Consider the following 17030-nt stretch of genomic DNA (forward strand, 5'->3'; position numbering starts at 1 on the left):
ACACTGCAGTCTACTGTATTGACAGGCTACGTACATGAAGAAGCCAGTTGCAGATTAGCTGACCTTCTGGCAATATGGGAAAGAACACAAGTTATTGTATGCTATACCATTATGGAGATTGACACAAAAACATCATTATATTGAGTTTATTATAGCCTGGTGGATGTTTGTTGATTACCCATTGTTGCCATGTAGATTTGGGATGATTTTCCATGACCGGCTTCAAGCGCCTCATCAGTTTCTCACAAGCATCCTGAGATCATACACAGTAACATTTGGTAAGAGTACAGCAAACACATCGAAACAGTATGTCTTTATAAGCCATTGAGAAGCCTGTGAGAACAGAACATTGGAGCCAGCCTGGTCCCAGATCTGTTCGTGCAGTCTTGCCAACTCCTATGGTCATTGTCCATAGGAGTTGGCGTGACAACACAAACCGATCAGAGACCAGGCTTCGTTGAAATACCTTGACTGCCTTGCCCACTGCGTCCGTGCCAAAGGAGGCTGCTGAGGGTGCAGCATTGGGAATGTTGCCCGTACAGGTCTCTTTGATGTGGATCTCGCCCTTTGAAATGTTTCCAGAGGCTGTTGCCTTGGGAGAGCAGTTAGTGAAAATCTGATGTTCTATTAAGTGTAAAGGTACCCAGCTCCCAATTGAGTAAGGCCTGGCCATTTGTTTGTTTTTGCCTTACGTTTTACCACAAACGCCAGCACACACACAACCCACCTGTTGTGCATATTTGTTAGTGATGTTTAATACCGTGTCTGATTTATTGTGTGGGGTCTTTTTATTTGGGTTTACTGTGGTTCTTCACGGGTTAGAAATGAGGCACCTTTAAAAGGGCACACAAATACATTTTTCTGAAGTATCTATTGTCCAAATTCTGGTTGCACACATGTAAATTCTCCTGATAAGAAATGTACTGAAAACCCCAATGTAAACCTGATGCACAGAATGTTTGAAATGTCTTTAAATAATGAGTCTGAAAGCAAAGGGAAAATAACACTCAGTTAATGGTGTTGAATGACCTCTGTCCTGACTTTCTGGTGAGGCCTGATCACCCTCGCTAGAAAGGCTAGAGACATTGGGTGAGATTTAAGTATAATATGTAAATATGAAGAAGTGTTGTTGTTTGTTTTGTTTTTGTCTTGTGTCAAAACAAATCTCACCAGATTGGGTCTGCTGTATGGCCTGGATTTCTCCCTAAGAGTTAGCCCTCTAACTCCCTGACACTATAACGCTGTGGTGAGGTCTCCAAAATGATAAAGGAGTATTTGAAAAATGGCTTCAACAGTGTGTTGTTATTCTCTTTGACATTTCTCTTAGAAATTTGTATTAAGAATATTGGGAATGTAATAACTTGTCATACAGTGAATAGTTTCATAAATGCCCTGTTGTTCTGGTCTCTCTCAAAATGATGGCAAAGGTGACCACAGATGGTATCTAGATGCATGGAAGGGATAATTCGACCGAGGACAGTGTGAGCCCCTTCCCCTCTAACCTGGCTGAAGTAATGCCGTTCACTATGGCCTTTTCTCTCAGGAGTGAGGCATGAGTCCGGAGACCGTCCACGTGGAGTGAGCATGGAGAGAGATCACGTCTAAACTTCTCTCATTCTGCTGGTGTACTGGTCGGAAAATGGACAAGACAGAATGGACCGTAAAGGAAAGGTGGTGGAGGATCAGGTAAAAAAATGTGTCTGTTTGGGAAAATCAGATTATTCCCCAGATATTGAAATCGGGACATTATCAAAGGCCATTCACTTTGATGTGCATGAGTTACATGTGTGCCATTGGGAGGATGAACTGTAAAGCTATCTGAAGAAAATGTTGAAACTCCAGAAAAAGGAGCGCCGAGTGATGGACTCAACGTGAAGCACTAGGTACTGACATTCTAAATTTGGGTTGGATAATTTAGCAATAGTTCTATTTATGATTCGGAAAGGCGAGAAGGAGAGACAGAGCGCTGCCCCTAAACTGTGAGGAGAGCACAAAGTGAGGGGAGGGTGCACTGCTCATCCTGCAGGTGGCTTCTGAAATGAATTAACCTCCCGAAACTCCATGGATTCTTATCAGAAAACCTACTAGATTGTAGCTTGGGCGAACCATAATTGGGACAGTGATAGTACAGGCTTTGTGGTCCTTGCCCCAATCTCATTCTCATCAAGGGTGGTGTGAAATGATTAAACATTATTACTAAACAGAATATTCTCTATCTTCCCTCTACAAGTCAATGTGTTCTCGAGGCGGCGTGGAACATGTGAGTGATCATTGTTCCAGATGAGAGACGGTTGGAAACTGACTTGAGCCCGTTTTAGTATGTTTATAACTATATACAGTGCATAAGAGTACAAAACTGAAATGTCACATTTACATACAGTACCAGTCAAAAGTTTGGACACACCTACTCATTCAAGGGTTTTTCATAATTTTTGACTATTTTCTACATTGTAGAATAATAATAAAGACATAACTATGAAATAACACATATGGAATCATGTAGTAACCAAAAAAAGTGTTAAACATTCTTCAAAGTAGCCCCCCTTCGCCTTGATGACAGCTTTGCACACTCTTGGCATTCTCTCAACCAGCTTCGCCTGAAATGCTTTTCCAATGGTCTTGATGGAGTTCCCACATGCTGAGCACTTGTTGGCTGCTTTTCCTTCACTCTGCAGTCCAACTAATTCCAAACTATCTCAATTGTGTTGAGGTCAGGTGATTGCGGAGGCCAGGTCAGCTGATGCAGCACTCCATCACTCTCCTTCTTGGTCAAATAGCCCTTACACCGCCTGGAGGTGTGTTGGGTCTGGGTCCTCTTGAAAGATAAATGATGGGATGGGGTATCGCTGCAGAATGCAGTGGTAGCCATGCTGGTTAAATGTGCCTTTAATTCTAAATAAATCACAGACAGGCACCAGCAAACCACCCCAACACCATCACACCTCCTCCATGCTTCACGGTGGGAACCACAAATGCGGAGATCATTCATTCACCTACTCTGCGTCTCACAAAGACACAGCAATTGGAACCAAAAATCTAAAATTTGGACTCATCAGACCAAAGGACAGATTTTCACCAGTCTAATATCCATTTCTCTTGTTTCTTGGCTCAAGCAAGTCTCTTCTTATTATTGGTGTCCTTTAGTAGTGGTTTCTTTGCAGCAATTCGACCATGAGACTGCATGAATCAGGCCTTCATCTGAAGAGTTGATGTTGAGCTGTGTCTGTTATTTTAACTCTGTGAAGCATTTATTTGGGCTGCAGGTGAAGTGAAGTGCACTTTACTTAACTTATCCTCTGCAGCAGAGGTAACTCTGGGTCTTCCTTTCCTGTGGCGGTCCTCATGAGAGCCAGTTTCATCATGGAGCTTGATGCTTTTTGCGACTGCATTTGGAGAAACATTCAAAGTTCTTGAAATGTTCTGGATTGACTGACCTTCATGTCTTAAAAGTAACGATGGACTGTTAGTTTGATTGGGCTAAAAGAAATGCCATTTGCTTATGAGAATGATGAAAATAATGAGGACTATAAGGAACTCACTGAAGGTCATGAAGAGTATAACCATGTTCTCCCCTCTGCTCATGATGATAGAATTTCCATAAATTGTGTAATAAAGCATTTGTGTAACAGTATGAAATTAAGGTCTTAAATTTAGCCATTCTACTGCAATGATTTTACAAGTGTAAGGGCTATGGAATACCCATGTAAGAATGCTGTTCATTGACTATAGCTCAACATTCAACACCATAGTACCTTCCAAGCTCATCATTGTGGTGTCAGGAAAATAACCTCTCACTCAACATCAACAAAACAAAGGAGATAATCGTGGACTTCAGGAAACAGCACCCCTATAACAGTGGGAGCACTGTATTGATATACATATTGATGGGACAGCAGTGGAGAAGGTGGAAAGTTCCTCTGTGTACACATCACTGACAAACTGAAATGGTCTATCCACACATACAGTGTGGTGTAGAAGGGGCAACAGCACCTTTTCAATCTCAGGAGGCTGAAGAAATTTGGCTTGTCAACCAAAACCCTCACAAACTTTTACAGATACACAATTGAGAGCAGGGCTCTCCAGAGGGTAGTGCGGTCTGCACAACGCATCACTGGGGGCAAACTACCTGCCCTCCAGGACACCTACAGCACCCAATGTCACAGGAAGGCCAAAAAGATAATCAAGGCAACAACCCCCCGAGCCACTGCCTGTTCACAACGCTACCATACAGAAGGCGAGGTCAGTACAGGTGCATCAAAGCTGGGACCGAGAGACTGAAAAACAGCTTCTATCTCAAAGCCATCAGACTGTTAAACAGCCCTCACTAGCACAGATAGGCTGAGGCCTACATACAGACTTGAAATCATTGGCCACTTTAATAAATGGAACACTAGTCACTTTAATAATGCCACTTTAATAATGTTTACATATCTTGCATTACTCATCTCATATGTATATACTGTATTCTATACTATCATTTGCATCTTAGCCTATGCACTCTGTCATTGCTCATCTATATATATATTCTTATTCCATTCCTATACCAATAGATTTGTATGTATTAGGTATTTGTTGGGGAATTGTTAGATGTTACTTGTTAAATATTGCTGCACTTTTGTTACACTCGCAATAACATCTGCTAACCATGTGTATGTGACCAATATAATTTGATTTGATTGTATGGAATAAGGATCGGTTACTAGTTAGATTGTACAGCCCAGAGTGAAGGGTTTGACAGGATAAAGTGTCTGGTTTTACTTTTAATAGAAGTGTTTTGATATAACCTTCTTTGATAGTGTAAGCCATAATCTAATGCTTACCTTAATATGTAACAATAATTATCACAGAGTGATAAAAGGAGGGAGTGTGATGGAAATTTCTCTGTGTATCAGATCGTATGTTTGGTATAATGCTGCTTTTCTAATAACCTGTCTTGGTTGGGTTCTTGAGAGTGACTGATTGATTGTATATGGGAGGAATCCCTTCCCATACTGATAAGCAATTTGGCAGTATGCTCAGAACATTGCTCTGGGAACCAAAAGGAGCATCTCAGTTTCAAGGTCTCATCTTTGAGAGAAGAAGGTTCGTGAGGTATCAATCAGTCAAATGCAGGAACCAAGTTCAATAATGAACAATGTAAGTCATGCTTATATGACTTGTTTGTGTAGCAATTTATAAGGACTGAGAGGGAAGCTTGTATTGAGTTTGTGAACCTCTCCGGCTGTGATAATAAAGATTACTTAATTTACTTTGAATTTGACTCCTTACTGATTAATTTCTACAACAATAGGGTGCTGGGTCAGGAGTATAACACGAAGTCTAGCACCCCAAAGGTTGTGTGTTCCAATCTCATCACGGACAACTTTTGCATTTAAGCTAATTAGCAGCTTTGCATCTACTTAGCATGTTGGGCCAGTAACAGAAAGGTTGCTGGATCGAATCCCCGAGCTGACAAGGTAAAAATCTGTCGTTCTGACCCTGAACAAGGCAATTTACCCACTGTTCCCCAGTAGGCCGTCATTGTAAATAAGAATTTGTTCTTAACTGACTTGCCTAGTGAAATAAAGGTTAAATAAAAAACAAAACTTTAAATGTAAAATTAACCCTTTACCTAACTCCTAACCTTAACCCCTAACCCTTAGTCTAGCTAACATTAGCCACCTAGCTAACGTTAGCCACAACAAACTGGAATTCGTAACATATCATACGTTTGCAAATTTGTAACATATTGTAAGAATTGCAATCTGTAATATATTGTACGAATTACAATTCATTACATATCATACAAATTGTAAATTATAAAATATTATACAAAATGGATTATGGACATTCCCAACATATCATACTAATTAGAGTGTTCCAGAACTACATTAACAATGCTACGTCTACCACGGAGTTCAGGTTGAAAGTATTGGCATGTATTTGAAAAAACTCAAATACACTGAATGAAATACACCTCCATGCATTTAACCCAGGTATTTAGAAAATTGTATTTGAAAAAACTTTCAAATTGTAGGCTATTTATAGGAAATTGCAGATGATTTGGGCCACATTATTTGAAAATACTCAAATACACTGAAAATAAGTATTTAAATAATCAAATACACATGTATTTGAACCCAGGTCTGCAATGTCTGTGAAGTATGTTGTTGTCAGTCTACACACCGTCCAACAAGCTTCTGGCATGTGCGTCCAACCTTGACCAGTGTGGGTCCCACTCCTCCGTAGTAGATGTTGAGAGACTCCACTATGTTCGTGCCCTCCCTGAAGACCACCTTCATCCCAGCGTTGACTATGGAGAAGGCAAACTCCCTCCTCTGGGCCTGACGGAAGGCGGCCACAAACTCCCACTGCAGAGATCAAAGTAAAAATAAATACTGTGCCACAGTCAACAGACATAATACAGTCAACAGACTTAATACAGTCAATAATCAACAGTCATCCTCAATACAGTCAACAAACCATTACTCCAACCTGGAATCCTCTCAACAGATTATTCATGTTCACTTAGCAATTAACCAAATCCTCAGTACCCAAAGCTTTATATAAAGCATAATGCTTTTGTGCTGACATCACATTCACAACAGAAAGAGGTGGAGTTATGAGTTAAACTAAGGTCATCACCAATATCCAGAGTGGTATTTGAATGAGAGAGTAAAGCAGTTATTCCTCGCTGGTTTGGAGTAAGAGATGTCAATGGACAGGAGGACTTCATCTGGTCAAAGCTCTGTCTTGCCAGTGAAGAGATCTTCATTCAGAGTGATCTCCCTTGTCCCATTTTCTACAACAAAAATACAGTTTCATACTATGAATCTAGGCATCACTCATGGTTGATTAACCATGTCCTTCCCATTTAGGTCATGTGATATTGAATGATCACGAACTGAAAGTAAAGGATCAAATTAAGGAGAATCAATGCTTTGGCCAACAGTACCTTTAGACTGGACCTGTAGCGTGCAGTCCAATGCAGCTAGAACACTATTGAGATCATACTTTGGGTTGGCACTGAGGATATTGCCTCCAATGGTCTGTAGACATGGGACATTATAAAACACATCAAATAAAACACATCAATAAGGCTTTCAGGCAAGAGTAATGCAGTGGTCTAATGTCATACGACTGGCCTATTGCACGACAGTGGCCCAGCGACACACTTTTCACACTACATAGCCAAGCCAAGCTGTACTGTCTGTGCTTGCCTAGTTACACATTGACCATAGATGCTGGAACCATTCTAAAAAGGTGAGAAGAAAATATCTGAGCCAGCACAGTTAAGTTTGTTGGGTACAGACAGGTGTGCGTTCTTAATTTGATCATTCTGCTGTCACAGATAATTTTCCTGTGCAGGAGGAAATGCAAATTGTAGTGTACTCAAGGTTTAAAAAGGCTTCTAAAGTTGGTCATTTAAAATGTCTGACTTGATTTACCCTAACTAAAAATGTATCAGCCAATACAAACATGTCCATTAATTATAATACACATACTAATTAAAGTGTCCTTTTGCTGCAGGATTACTTTCCTGCTGTGAGAAACTGGTCAAATTATGATAGAACATCTGTATCTGTAGGCAACAGTTATAGGGCTTACAGCCATATTGCGAACCCGCTTCCTTGCTAAACACTGCAGGGTCTGAAGCAAGGCCTGGTACCCCCTGGTTCTCTCTGCCTCCATCTCCCTCACAGCCCTCTCCATCTCCTCCTTCAGACTGGACAGGGTGCAGATAGCCCCCCACACTCACACCTGCATGGACACGAACACACAGCAAGTAGATGACGAAAAGCTGAAAAGTTATTGAAATGAACAGACAATAAATACACATCTAAACCTACCATTCCTTCCCCCACGTCACAGTATGTAAATCTGAAACTCTGCCGGCGTAGATGGTGAGAGGATGATGGACTCCTTTCACTTGCATATTTGGTCCTGCTCAAAAAAAATACACGCATAATAGATACAATGTGGCTTAGTAGTCATCAGGATGAATATTTTTTGTACCGTATACAACGTATGGGTCTAAACTCAGCAAAAAAAGAAATGTCCTCTCACTGTCAACTGCGTATATTTTCAGCAAACTCAACATGTGTAAATATTTGTATAACAAGACCCTGGGCATGAGCAGGGACCCTGGGGATCTTTCATTTTGTGTTTTTCAGAGTCAGTAGAAAGGCCTCTTTAGTGTCTTCTTTAGTTTTCATAACTGTGACCTTAATTGAAAAAGCTACTTTGCCCCTTAGGGCCATGTTAACCCTATTCATTCCGAAACCCCAGCAAAAATCTGCTTTTCATTTATGGGACTTTCATTTATCTGCATGTCCAGCCCTTATATTTAGCCTGACAATTAAATGTTTAACATTTTATTTTTTACAACAACCAGGGCGACAAGTAGACTAGTACACAAAACAATTTGACATAAACAGTTGCATTCCTGATTTTTATTGACATAAAATAAGGTCTGCCAAAGCAAAAACTTGATAAAAAATGAATTTATATGAATGCAGAAATAGTTTGCTCACCGGGAAATTAATATCCAACTCGTCAGTGACAACTGTGTGGAGTTTGTGACAGCGACTATGTGAGCTTATTATAATATTTTAGACTATGTCACAATAGACACAAAACGTTCATATTTGCGAGTGTCGTGGTAATTTCCTGTATTGCTAAACATTGAGAGAGCAAACCACACACAAGTCAGAGTTATATTATAAAGTCCATCTTTAATTATATGAGCTTCACCATAGCCCTGTGACTCTCAGATCAATTCAGTGTATATAAATGAATTCTCTGAGAGTGCTTACAAAACAGTTCTTAGTATCATTTATAGCCAAGACACACCCATCTCAACTCACATGACGAAACACAGATCTCAGAAACAGTTCACAAACAACCCTTTAACTTGAAAGAGGAGTATCCCATAGCCAGATAGCATTAGCTATAAATTGTCGTTCAGTTAGCTCTCCTAAAACGAGAGCTTAGGACCAAAACATTACCTTATCCAATGGCATATATCAATTTTCAATTCTAGATACTCCCATCTCAAATACACCCCCTCCTGGACAAGCTCACGGAGACAGTGAGCCTCTTAGGTCATATACTAAATCAAGATAAGGGAAACCTCAGAGGGGACATACAATAGTTACAGACACATTCCCATGAGAAGACAAGCCTCCATTCTGTCCTCCTCCCCTTCTGATATTCTTCATAGCATTACATGGTTTAACAGATACAATGACATATGAAGACAAGCCTGACCTCTCCCCTCTCTGGGCCCCTAGTGACTAAGCCTTAGCAGAGAAAGGAGAACTGTAAACTGCCAACAGTATTGTCCAAAAGAAGACATCCTAATGACAAATATCTCACATAAGCATTGTTATGTAAATAAAACATCTTATTTATCAATGTTACTTAACTAATTCTGATTCAGCCACGACACGAGTCTCAGCTCGTAGTAGTTTGTAGCTGAAACCATTCGAACTCCACAGACATTTATGTAAAAGACCCAGCCCCGTGCCCCTTCGGGATCCGCCCTTGTCTCACAAACACCACTCTAGCTCAGCCCCCATTAATCACAAAGTCTAACGGATGCAGAAGAAATATAAAAAGCCCAAGGTTCACCCCAGAAGTCTGTAGCTCAAACACACAATGTTTAAAAGGTGTTAAAAGTCCAAAACACGCCGGCGTTACGTTGGGACTCGTTGGGTTAAGGGGACTATACCATTCCCTAACGCATCTTGCTCAAGTATAAGGTTGGAATTCCTTAGGTTAAAATGTAAAGTATTTAACTCACATCACTATTCATGTGTTGCTTAGTTCCATTCTCCATTGCGGCAACATCCCTCTTCATTCTCTGATACCTAGTGATATGTAACATGCATTTTACAGAACATGTGCCAAAGTAATCAAAAGAGAAAGCGTGTGCATTTTGGTTAAAGAGAAATGTTCTTTGAATCAAACAACTAGCTTGGGGAAATGGGTTAAAGGCATTTCTCACATCACAGAAAGTACAGCGGCAGAGGTTTCCTTTGAGGAGGTCAAAAAACTGTCAATAATGTTCGAAAATAGCTAGCACCCACAGCTAATGTTTTTGTAGACCACGGGACTACTCAATATTATAAAAATAATAATAATAGCCTATGTTTTATATTTGATCTATAAAATATATAGAAATGACCTCCTAGGGCCTCTCTGATGTCCTCCATGTTGGGCTGTGGTTTGTTCCTCAGTAAAGTGTACATGGACATCACCATGGCTGGAGTACAGAACCCACACTGAGACCCTCCTTGAAGAACATAGATCAGCTTCCCTTACAATGAATGGTGAGATCCACTTGTAGGATTTAGGATCACAAAACCCTATATAACCCTATAGTAGGACCTACCTGAACCGGATGCAGTTTGGTCTTGGTGCTGCCGATACCCTCCACTGTTACCACCGCAGCCCCATGCAGTGTGCAGATGGGCTGCAGACAGGCGTTAACAGTGTAGTGGCTAGGATCAGAGGTCAAGGATATTACAAGCAGTGCCGTCTCGAATGGAATAGAATAGTGTGACGCAAACTGAAGAAGATTCCAGTCATTATACCCCTAAACTGTGTTTCTCAGTCATGATATTTTATGGCGGTGTTATTTAGTAAAATATTTAATGATTTTCTTCCCACATATAGTTGCGAGGGCAGTATTAGAAGGAAAGGATACAGAACTCTGTTGTGGAGTTGGTCATATCTGGACACCATGACTGTGCAGGCCCCACAGCCACCCCCTCCACAACCATACTTAGTCCCAGTTAAAAGCACTATAGAGGGAAGAGATACATGTAGATGATTTTGGCTAAGCATTTTGAAATGACTCACTGCTACTCAACCCTGCACCTTAGAGGCTGCTGCCCTATATACATAGACATGGAATCACTGGCCACTTTAATAATGGAACACTAGTCACTTTAATAATGTTTACTTACTGCTTTACTCATCTCATATGTATTAACTGTATTCTATTCTACTGTATTTAGTCAATGCCACTCCATCATTGCTCGTCCTAATATTTATATATTTCTTAATTACAATCTTTTACTTTTAGATTGGTGTATTGTTAGATACTACTGCACTGTTGGAGCTAGGAACACAAGTATTTTGCTAAACCCGCAATAATATCTAGGGCCTCCCGGGTGGCGCAAGTGGCGCAGTGTGCCACCAGAGACTCTGGGTTCGCGCCCAGGTTCTAACCGGCCGTGACAGGGAGGTCCGTGGGGCGACGCACAATTGGCCTAGCGTCGTCTGGGTTAGGGAGGGTTTGGCCGGTAGGGAAATCCTTGTCTCATCGCGCACCAGCGACTCCTGTGGCGGGCCGGGCACAGTGCGCGCAAACCAAGGTTGCCAGGTGCACGGTGTTTCCTCCGACACATTGGTGTGGCTGGCTTCCGGGTTGGATGGCGCTGTGTTAAGAAGCAGTGCAGCTTGGTTTGGTTGTGTATCGGAGGATGCATGACTTTCAACCTTCGTCTCTCCCGAGCCCGTACGGGAGTTGTAGCGATGAGACAAGATAGTAGCCACTAAACAATTGGATACCACGATATTGGGGAGAAAAGGGGTCAAATTCAACAACAAAAAATAAAAAAATAATAATATCTGCTAAATATGTGTATGTGAAATGAAATTAGATTTGATGAACATAGACATTATGTGCTGTTTATTTACATAAAAAAGGTGTTGTTATTTTGTTGAGGAAAAGTACCTTTCCTTCTGAGGAATGCACACACACGCGCACACACACACACACACACACACACATACACATACACATACACACACACACAGACACACACACACACACACACACACACACACACACACACACACACACACACACACACACACACACACACACACACACACACACACACACACACACACACACACACACACACACACACACACACACCACACCACACCACACCACAATCTATTCTAAGACAACCAAGCCTCTGTCTGTGAGAAAACAGTAACAAGGCATATCTACATCAGGAGACAGGAAAGTCCCTGGAGACAGGAAAGGACCCTGGAGAGTCAAAATGATATCACGGGTGGCTTGAGAATGTCATACTCTTCTGCATCTAATCTATGGTACTATCTGTGACAATAATCATGATATTGGTGTATCAGTCTGCTGACAATCATGTGCAATCAAGTTAACATTTTGAGGTGGGAGGACTGGAGGAATATGCATCAATAAATTAAATACTGCATAATAAAATATTTCAGAAAATTATACATTTTAGAAAGCAGCCTTTTGTTTAATATTTTCTTACAGTGATGAAGTGATATGATTTCCTCATACTAACCATAGAAATAATAGAAAGTATCACAAACACAATACATATTTACCAGACAACTGCATGACAATTATTATTCAATTTCATTTGGAACTAATGCCAATTTGAGCTGCTCAGCAAAAGGAAAATATTCCATCCTCTGCAGTTTGAAAATGTGGCCTAATGTTATTCCAAAAGACCAGTAGAGCATAAATGGTCAAACCAACATCGAATGGAGAGTAAATAAAGTGTTGATCCAATATGGTTAAGCAGTCCGGCTTTCTTTTTTTTTTTACACAGGCAGCCCAATTCGGATCTTTTACTCCATTATTGGCAAAAGATCTGATTTAAAAATATATAGATATTTACCCTTTATTTAACTAGGCAAGTCAGTTAAGAAAAAAATATTATTTACAATGATAGCCTACACCGGTCAAGCCCGGACCGCACTGGGCCAATTGTGTGCCGCCCTATGGGACTCCCAATAACAGCCAGTTGTGATACAGCCTGTATTCGAACCAGGGTATCTGTAGTGACACCTCAAGCACTGAGACACAGTGCCTTAAACCAATGCATCACTCGGGAGCCCATTTGGTTAGTCAAAAGACCAATAATAGGGCAAAATATCAAAATTGGGCTACCTGTGTGAACACAGCCATAGTCACATATTAGAAAAATATAATTTCTTCTTTACCCATTTACAATTGTGGTATTTTGTTAGTTTTTTGTGTTTTGTGTAACTTATTGACCAAAAATTACTTCTGGACATCTGTAAAGGCCGTTGTTGGTGGAAGAAGGTGAGGACCAAGGTGCAGCGTGGTACGTGTCCATATTTATTAAATTAACACGGAAATAACAAAATAACAAAGAGAAACGACCGAAAACAGTTCTGGCTAGTGCAGACACACAACAGAAAACATAAAATAATCACCCACGAAACACTGGTGGGAAAAGGCTACCTAAGTATGATTCTCAATCAGAGACAACTAACGACACCTGCCTCTGATTGAGAACCATACCAGGCCAAAAACAAACATAGACTGCCCATCACACCTCACGCCCTGACCATACTAAACAAAGACAAAACAAAGGAACTAAGGTCAGAACGTGACAACATCAGAACATTAATTACTCACCGTGGACTGGAAGAAACTTTTTCCTTTAACGAGTCCGACAAGAAGAATATCCTGCTTTCACTGGAACAGGACCAGATCCACGCCTTTTGCGTGAAGAAAAGAAGCAAGAAAAGGGGCTGCAGATTGGGCAGCCTTCTGAGAATCCGTAGACTAGCGAGTAAACTCCCACTGCCATCCGTTCTACTTGATAACGTGCAATCATTGGAGATTTTTTTTTATGATCTACGATTAAGATTGTCCTACCAACAGGACATAAAAAACTGTAACATCTTATGTTTCACCGAGACGTGGCTGAACGACGATATGGACAATGTAGAGCTAGCGGGATTTTCCATGCACCGGCAAAACAGACCCCCACCCCTCTGGTAAGACGAGTGTGTGTCTATTTGTCAATAACAGCTGGTGCGCAATGTTTAATATTAAAGAAGTCTCGAGGTATTGCCCGCCTGAGGTAGAGTACCTTCTGATAAGCTGTAGACCACACTATATACTGTACCAAGAGAGTTCTCATCGATATTATTCACAGCAGTCTGTTTACCACCACAGAGCGAAGATGGAACTAAGACCGCTCTCAACCAACTCTATAAGGCAATAAGCAAAGAAAAAAATGGTCACCCAGAAGCGGCGCCCCTGGTGACCGGTGACTTTAATGCAGGCAAACTTAAATCAGTTTTACCAAATTTTTACCAGCATGTCACATGTGCAACCTGAAAAAAAACATCCTAGACCACCTTTACTCCACACACAGATGCATACAAAGCTCTCCCCCGCCCGCCATTTGGCACATATGACCATAATTATAGCCTCCTGATTCCTGCTTACAAGCAAAAACTAAAGCAGGAAAATACCAGTGACTCGCTCAATACGGAAGTGGTCAGATGATGCGAATGCTACACTGCAGTCATTGGCTTCATCAATAAGTGCATCGATGACGTCGTTGCCCTCAGACGAACCATCAAACAAGCAAAGCATCAATACAGGATTAAGAATCCTACTACACCGGCTCTGATGCTCGTCGGATGTGGGGGATCGGTGATAGGGTTTGCGGGGGATAATAATAAAGGTATATTCTTTAAAAAAGTATGTATGTCTATATAGGTATGTGTATGTATATATGTGTATACAGTGGGGCAAAAAAGTATTTAGTCAGCCACCAATTGTGCAAGTTCTCCCACTTAAAGAGATGAGAGAGGCTTGTAATTTCCATCATAGGTACACTTCGACTATGACAGACAAAATGAGAAAAAAAATCCAATTTTTTTAAATATGAATTTATTTGCAAATTATGGTGTAAAATAAGTATTTGGTCACCTACAAACAAGCAAGATTTCTGGATCTCACAGACCTGTAACTTCTTCTTTAAGAGGCTCCTCTGTCCTCCACTCATTACCTGTATTACAGTTTTTTTCGATTGCTAAACGACAGTGGACACAACTGGAGTCACATGTGCAAAACTCTAACTACAGTCTGCACAGCAGCAGTTCATGTGGACCAAACTCTAGTTCGTTTTTCATTGCTTGAACACAGTTTTCAAAACTCTACACACTTATCCCATGACTTTAACCACAACCTGCACAACACTGTGGATTTACAGCACTTTGTTCAAATGCTAACACACTGCTGTCAAAACTGTGAACCACACATTCAAAACGGAATAGATTTCAGCCTTGTGCCTTTCAAACACTGCTGATTGCAATTTCAGCTGAAAGGCTAAGCAGGTGTCTTGTTTTAGACTTGTTAGTGAACACACACACATATTACAGTATATATACTGTAGGTAGAGCTCAGAAAGACTCATTTTGGAAATGGAACAAGGAAGATGGGTTCGTGGAGGGAGAAGGGTGGCAGGGAGAGGGCGGATGCGTGGAGGAAGACAAAGAAGACAAAGAGCTGTTATTTCAGATGAAATAAGGGCTACACTTATAGACCATGTCGTGAACCATGGTCTCTCATTGAGAGAGGCAGGGTTGAGGGTGCAACCCAATCTGCAAAGATCCACAGTGGCATCTGTAATGCGAATTTTCCATCATGCAAACAGGTGAGAGTTACATCCTTACAGTAAATTACAGTTTTTTTCGATTGCTAAACGACAGTGGGCACAACTGGAGTCACATGTGCAAAACTCTAACTACAGTCTGCACTACCAACAGTCACCTGAGCTAAACAGTTCACATCACCTGCAAAACTCATTCCAAGCAACACAACTATTAACACATGGCTCAAAACACGCTCAGTGCAGCCAAACACTATGCACAACCCTCACTGAGATAACACACACTGTCACTCAGAACACACTGAGAGTAAAAACACTAGCATCAAACACCAATACAGAAAATACAAACTTTTCATCTTTACAGTTTGAACAATTTCAGTGACTTCATACAAAGTAATATTTTCTTCAAAGAAAAGAGTGACATTCTTTCACATGATTTATTAAAATTTTTAGAACATAACAATTCTTTAAGGTAAATGAAAATTAGCAGTTTGCTTCAACAGTCTGTAGTAATTTACGGAATTACAGTAATGAGAAAAAAAAGGTAGAAACTAAAAGTACATACTGTAATTCGAACAAATAATTGAGCGGCTAATCCTGCCTCTCTCTAGCATCAGGCCACAGGTTTTCTTCAACATCACATCTAATGTTTTCTCTTGCCATGCACCTGGGGAAGAACCTTCTGGAGTGCCTTATCCATCCCTGGCAGTCCTCTGGACTCGTGTCCTCACATCCGGCACGCATGGCTTCCAAAAGAGACATTTGGTCATGTGGGTGGTGACCAAACACTTTCCACCTCCAGGCAGAGAAAAACTCCTCTATTGGGTTGAGGAAGGGTGAATATGCAGGCAGGTACAAAACCATAAATCTGTGATGTGCTGCAAACCAATCTGTGACAGCTGCAGAGTGGTGAAAAGCAACGTTATCGCAAACTATGACAAAAACTAAATATTTTGTATAGCTGTGTACGTAACCTCAGACGTCTTACCTGGACATATTGGTATCTTTGCTCTTTTACCCGTTCACTGTTTCTCTCGAACGGTACAGTTTCATGTAACTTGGTGTTTCTTTAGGACTCGAGCAATAGTTGTTGTGCTGACAGAATTAAAATTTTCAAATATATCATTATCAGCCAGCACTCTATCTTGAATCTCCCGCAGTTTTATTGCATTGTTGACAACAACCATGTCAACAATAGCATTTTCCTGCGCATCTGAAAATATTTTTCCTCTTCCCCCTGTTGGGGCAGCCTTTGGGTCCTGTTGTAAAAATATATTTTACAGTCAAACTTACTGTAATATATATCTGTGTAAATATTCTATAATTGCAAAATAGATTCCTGTAATGTTTTCATTTACTGTAAGGATGTAACTCTCACCTGTTTGCATGATGGAAAATTCGCATTACAGATGCCACTGTGGATCTTTGCAGATTGGGTTGCACCCTCAACCCTGCCTCTCTCAATGAGAGACCATGGTTCACGACATGGTCTATAAGTGTAGCCCTTATTTCTTTGTCTTCCTCCACGCATCCGCCCTCTCCCTGCCACCCTTCTCCCTCCACGAACACATCTTCCTTGTTCCATTTCCAAAATGAGTC

Source organism: Oncorhynchus clarkii, chromosome 7 (assembly GCF_045791955.1).
Source record: "Oncorhynchus clarkii lewisi isolate Uvic-CL-2024 chromosome 7, UVic_Ocla_1.0, whole genome shotgun sequence".
NCBI lineage: Eukaryota > Metazoa > Chordata > Actinopteri > Salmoniformes > Salmonidae > Oncorhynchus > Oncorhynchus clarkii.